The following is a 6,888-nucleotide window of genomic DNA, read 5'->3' as shown; positions in this document are numbered from 1 at the left end:
GCCCTCATAGTTCTCTAAAGAGTCAAATTACTCCTCTCTGTAAACATACATGATAGATGCATCCAAAATTGAAGATCCACTGCTGGAAAGAAATAGATACCTCATCAATATCTCCAGGACATCTCCTTCTAAATTGCTACTGGCTGTCACTTCAATAGCCATCATCCGATCCTGGAGTTGAGAACAATCTCTGGCTAGATGCCCCAATGTGTCACACCGATAATCTGAACTTGCTTAAGTCTTTTCTGGACTTGGACATCCCTCGTTGCGATCTCCTGTCACTCTGTCTATCACCTTCTGCTCTTCCAAAAACCACCAAAGCTGAGCTATTACCACCTGAGCTCGAAGCTGGTTCTCCCTCTTGAGAATCTCATTCTAAAGAATTACCGTGGTGACGCATCCATCCTGATGGTGCCCTTCTCCACTAGAAAGCAGTCATCAAGGACTCATATGAAAGGAGAAGTACACTAGCAAACCAACACCCTAGTCTTCTCCTCAATATTATCACCAACGCTGAGGAGGTTGGTGAGGATTTTCTGAAAATGACTGAGATACTCCTGCATACTCTGTCCCTCAGTCATCCGTAGCTAGTAGAACTGCCTCCAGAGGAAAAGAGTGTTGGTGAAAGATTTCATCATGTATAACTCCTCGAGCTTCGACTACAGCATTGTCGGAGAAGTTTCGCTAAGCACATGGATCACCATCTCATCCGCTAGGTACATACGGATGGTACTCACCATCTGCATCTATAGCCATCTCCAATCTTGCACCTCCATGATGGTTGGTTTCTCCCGCATAAGAGAGCATCAATCAATCCTTGTTGGATGAGCACGTCTTTCACCTTGCCTACCATAAGGAGAATTACTCTTTCCATCAAATTTATTGATCTTCATCTTGATTGATCTTATCTTCTTCATCTTCAATCTTGCTTACTACTGCTGCAATCTACATTCTGGTACCACCTCATTCTGATATCACTTGTTAGTGGATGTTTGGTCAGGATATCACTTTTTAGAATTTTTTCAATATCGTGCGTTGCAGTAGAAAGAAAGAAGAAATAAAACAGAAACAATCAGATACGTGGATCAGTCAAAAAGGATTTACCTCCACAGGGCATGCAAACTTCACTATAAGAAAAAAAATATTACAAGAGGAGATCTCTCCCTCAACTTTCGTATACCCAATCTCTCCTTCACAGAAAGTTCTCCCTCACAAAAGCTCTCTCTCTAGGAGATCCTTCTGAACTCCTGAAGCGATTACTATCTGCGGTCTAGGAGCCCTGCTCCTGCTCCTCGCAGTGCATGGTGTCTGCTTTCTCTCTGTCTGGGTTCTCTGCCTTCCAAAGCCGCACTGCATGCTTTTCTGTTCACGGATTAGAGCCTTATAAAGGCTTAAAACCATGATAAACTAGGATTAGGACTCCTACAGCAACCAAAAATCCCTCCTGAACCGTCGGATCGAGACCTGCAGCACCGTAAGCCACCGATTGCACCTCGATCCATGAGATAAGCTGTAGACCATGAGAAACCTTGAGGAAACAACATTCGATCTATGGTGGACCGTGAGAAACTGAGGGACACGCCCCCTCAATCCACAAGGCCGTCTGTGCATCGCTCGATCCATGGTGGATCAGGCTATCTGGGCTCCTGCATAGGTGCGCGTGGGCCTGGGCAGCGCCTCGCACACTGGCGCCTGAGCCCGAGCCTGGGCCACGCCCCATGTGCATGCGCCCGGCTTGGGCTGCGCTCTGCATAATGGGCCGTGCCTTGCCGCACCTAGGCTACGTGTTGCCGTGCCTGGGCCGCGTAGCTGCCATGCGCGATCGCACCACCGCCACTCCGTCGGCCCACCACTGACTGCCGACGGTCCTCTGTCGCTTCGAGTTTCGTGTCGACTTCAATCAAGCATATCTCAACCATCCAGACTCCATTTGAGGTGATCTTGGGCTCGTTGGATTTTATTTTTCATCGAAAACCTCACTGTGGGCTCAATATGGATCGAATCTTGAGATGTCAAATCCTATCATGATAGAGAATAAAATACTTTAAGATTTATGTTGGTAGATGAATGATAAAAAATAACCTTTTTCAAAGTTATCTTTTTTCTCATTGTATTAATGGTATTAGAATACAGATAAAGGCCAGGCCACTTTTCAGAAATTAAAAGTTTTAGAGTGTAATTGATATATTTTAACATTTTTGAGTCTAAATATAAATGGCCCAAACCTAAAGCAGGATCTTATTTATTTTAACTTTTCTTCTCTAATTTCCTCTTTTAAATCTCTTAGAATGGGTAGTGATGATGCCTCTAGTCTCAAGTCTTAAAAATTTCATGACTTGAGATTTGCTAAATGGCAAGAATATCTAAAAGCTTGGCTCATAATTTTGGATGTTATACCTACTATAGAAAAAAATCTTCCTTGTCCTTCAAAATGATGTTTTCTAAATCCTCAGATTCTAAATTTGCAGTAGACAAATCTTCAAAAGAAATTAAGTTTCATTATAGGTTAAGGATTCTTAGTTATCTTTTAGATGAATTTTATGAAATCTGCAGAAAATATAAGACTGCTAAAAATCTTTGGTATGCCTTAGAAGTTGCTAACATTAGAGATAATGAAAGTACTCAAAGGTTTACTATTACAGACTTCAATAATTATAAGATGATAGGCAATGCCCTTATTAATAAGCAAATTCACCAATTTCAAGACTATAGCCGTGAGATTAATAAGGATGGTTCTATGTTAGATGAAAATTATCAAATATCTTGTATAATTGATAAGTTACCATCTTTGTCGCCTTTGTTTGCTCAAGAACTTAGAAGAACCTAAGAAACCCTTAGTTTTAGATTAGTCATCCAATCCATTAGAATAGAAGACCAATATCGACTTAGGAAGGTTGAAGAGAGTCAACTACAAACAAGGTAAATTTAACTAAGGATGATTCTCAAGATAAGAATCATAACTTTAAGGGCTATCAATCTAGATAATTTCAAAACCGTAATTATAAACCTAAAGGAAGGAACTTTAAGCCCAAGGGTAAAGATCCTAAAAGTAAACCTAAATCTAATCAACCAAAAGGGAATAAGAAGAATAATGATGGAAGATTCTGTTATGTTTGTGCTCAGGACAACCATCTAGCTATCGATTGCTATTATAGGAAGCAAGAAAAGATCATCACTTTCAAGAAAGGTCAATTGAACTTGCCCAAGTCTCAAGTCAATATAATAGAGGCAAGACCTTCAAACACTATCTTTAGGTCGGTAACCTTTGTGCCTACTGTAAATCTTATCTTTTTAAACTTAGATTAGTGGTTAGTTTCTTATACCAATATTTATAAACTGTGCCAATAGAGCTTGATTTTGTTCCTATCAGGACTCAAGTGGAGAAAGTGTAACAATAGAAGATGGGATATTTATCATCATGCTAGGGATTGAAACCATCATGCTAAGGTTAAAATATGGAAAGATACCCTACACGGTATCCAATATGTTCTTGAGATTCATAGGAATCTAATAATTAGATCTTTGTTGATATAATTAGGTTATAAAGTTGTTCTAAATTCTAATAAAGTGGTAATCTCCAAAGGAGACATATTTATTGGAAAAGGTTTTATATTTGAGGATCATTTCAAGATCAATATATTGCCTCTTTCAATTAATAAAAAATCTTCCTTTTTCTCTACTCAATCTTATGTGATAAATACTGAATATTATGATATGTGGCATGGTAGGCTAGGTCATATAAATCATAGGTTAATCATGAAGATATCTAATTTAAGTTTAATCCTTAAATTAAAAATTGATCATAGTATTAGATATGAAATCTGTACACAATTCAAACAACCTAGGAAACCTTTGAATCTATCTCAATTAGGAATATTTTAAAGTTAAAACTTATTCATAGTGATATATGTGACTCAAATAGGGAACCAATAAGAGGAGGAAGTCAATATTTTGTTACTTTCATAGATGACTTCTCTAAATACTATTACATCTAACTCTTGAAGATCAAAGATGAAGTTCTTAATAGATTCAAGGTTTATAAAGTTGAGGCTGAAAATTGATAAGGGAAAAAAGATTAAAATAATAAAGTCTGATAGAATAGTTGAGTATACTTCAAATAAATTTGCTTTATTTTATGAAAAGTGTGGAACAATTCTTAAAGTCATAGCACCATACTCACCTCAATCTAATGGTGTGGTTGAACAAAAGAATCAAACTCTATTAAATATGATCAATGCTATGATTATAAGTTATGGTATAACTCAGAACTTGTAGGGGGAGGCTCTTTTATTAGCCTATTATATTCTAAATAGAATTTCATCTAAGGATAATGAGAAAACTCTATGTGAACTTTGGAAGAGACACATACTTAGGCTAAGTTTCTTCCAAGTATAGAGGATGTGTAGCAAAGATCAGAATCCTTGAACCTAAAAGAAAAAAAAAATTGGACCTAAAACTATAGATGTTGTCTTTGTAGGATATTCCTTTGATAATAACACATAGATTTTTAGTAGTTAATTCTGAAAGCATTAGAGACTCAAATGATACTATCATTAAATTTAGAGATACAATTTTCTTTGAAAATATCTTTTCTTTCAAAACTTGAATTTCTAGTCTAACATTTGACTATTCATCAATATCCGACTCTTTATCAAATCATCCTTCTATTTCTCAATCTAATCATAACTTTATATAATCTAACCTAATCTTCCACTTGAACTTAGGAGCAAGAGGGCTAGAACTATAAAGAGTTTCGATGAAGAATTCATCTTTTTTATGATTGAAAGAACATCAGTAACTTATCAAGATGCTATGAGCTCTTCTGAAGCTCTTTTCTGGAAGGAGGCTATAAGTTGTGAGATAGAATCAATCATTGGAAATAACACTTGAATGAAAAATTCTTTGTGCATCATAGGTCAGTGTAGAAAATGTGATGTGGAGCACATTGCTTTATGTGTTTGGTCGACGTAGCCACCACTTTTCAACGAGCATTTAATGCCTGTAGTTCTGCTTTTTTATTTAAAAATTTTGAATGATGAAAATATCTTTGTTCTTTGAAAAAAATTATGATATCCTATAGTATATAACAACATCCTGTGCCCCTGCTCTTTGAAAAAACTTATGACATCTTGTAATATATTATAATATTCTATATTAAATTATGACTTCCTGCATAATGTTATAATATGACTTAAAAAATTATGATATCCTATGGCATATTATAACATCTTGCATCAAATTATGAGTTTCTGAATGCAGGATGTCATAATATGGCCTAGAATTTCATAATATAGAAGGAATATTTTTATCAAACTACTTTTCAATGCATATTTAATATATATAGTTTTACTTTTTATTTAAAAATTTTGAATGACAAAAATAATCTTACTTTTTAAAAAAAAATTATGACATCCTACGGTATATTATGATATCTTACGTCAAAATTATGACTTTCTACATATATGATGTCATAATTTTTTTCAAAAAGCAGAGGTATTTTCATCATTCAAAATTTTTAAATGAAAAAGTAAAACTGCAGACATTAAATATGTATTAGAAAGTGATGGTTATGTGGATCAATCATATAAAAAGTAGTGTGCTCCACGTCGGATTTTCTACACCGCCCATGGTGCATAAAGAATTTCTCATACCTAGATTCTTACTAATTTACCTCCTAAAAGCAAACCTCTTGAATGTAAGTGGATTTTTAAGAAAAAACTTAGGATGGATAGAATTTTTTATTTCAAAAAAATAAAAGACACGGCTTGTTGCTTAAAATTTTGAGTAAAAAGTTGGTTTTGATTTTTTTGACACATATTCACCTGAATGCTCATATATCCACTATTCGAGTTCTTCTTACTTTAGCTTCTATTCATAAACTTTTTGTTCATTAAATAGATCTCAAAACTATCTTCCTTCATGGTGATCTAGAAGAAGAAATCTATATGAGATAACTTGAAAATTTTTCTATGCTTGGATAAGAAAATAAAATATGCAAGCTAGTTAAGTCCTTGTATGGGCTAAAATAAGCATCTGAGTAATGGCACGAAAAATTTGATAGTGTTACTCTTTCTAATAATTTTTAAATTAATAATTTTGATAATTATTTATATTATAAGAGATTTCATGATCGATATGTTCTTCTTTATCTATATGTAGATGATATATGATAGGATCGCAATGTTATCGTTAGGACATCATGATTATCAATCTAATTCTAACTTTAATAAAAATTAAAAAATATTAAAAATAGTGAGTCGGGTCGAATCCATAGAGAATGTAGGATTTTGATTTGAAATATTTTATTTTATAAAAAAAATAAAGTTTTGAAGAAAGTAATTTAAGTAAAAAAATAAAAATTAAAAGTATAAAAAATAAATCCGATACTAATATCTACTATTTAGATTCTAGCTTCTACTTATAATAAAAATAAATAATAAAAATTTAAAAGAATATAAAATAAATTGGTACTAAGATCTACTAACTAGATCCTAGCATCTACTTGCAATAAAAAATAACAAAAATTTAAAGTATAAAAAAATAAATTTTGTATTAATTATAATTAAAATTTAATTATAAAAATTTTTAAAAAAATAATAAAATAAAATAAAAATAAAACTATAACAAAGATCTAAAGTTGATCAGCACAGTTTCATCAGAAAGATGGTTGATGACCTCTTCTTCTTCTTTCATACTCCGTAGAGCAAACTAGCTTTTCTTCTTCTTCTCCTTGGGTCTCTAAATCTTTTTAATTTTTTTTTTATTTTTTTTCTTATTTTTTTCTTATTTTTTTCTCTCTACTATTATTTCCAGACCTTCTATTTATAGGTAAATTTTTTATCTTTTTTTAATAGTAAAAAGAGTCTTAAAACCCTTAAAAATCATATA

This window comes from Elaeis guineensis, chromosome 7 (genome assembly GCF_000442705.2).
Source record: "Elaeis guineensis isolate ETL-2024a chromosome 7, EG11, whole genome shotgun sequence".
Lineage (NCBI taxonomy): Eukaryota > Viridiplantae > Streptophyta > Magnoliopsida > Arecales > Arecaceae > Elaeis > Elaeis guineensis.
Note: the sequence above shows the minus strand (reverse complement) of the source record.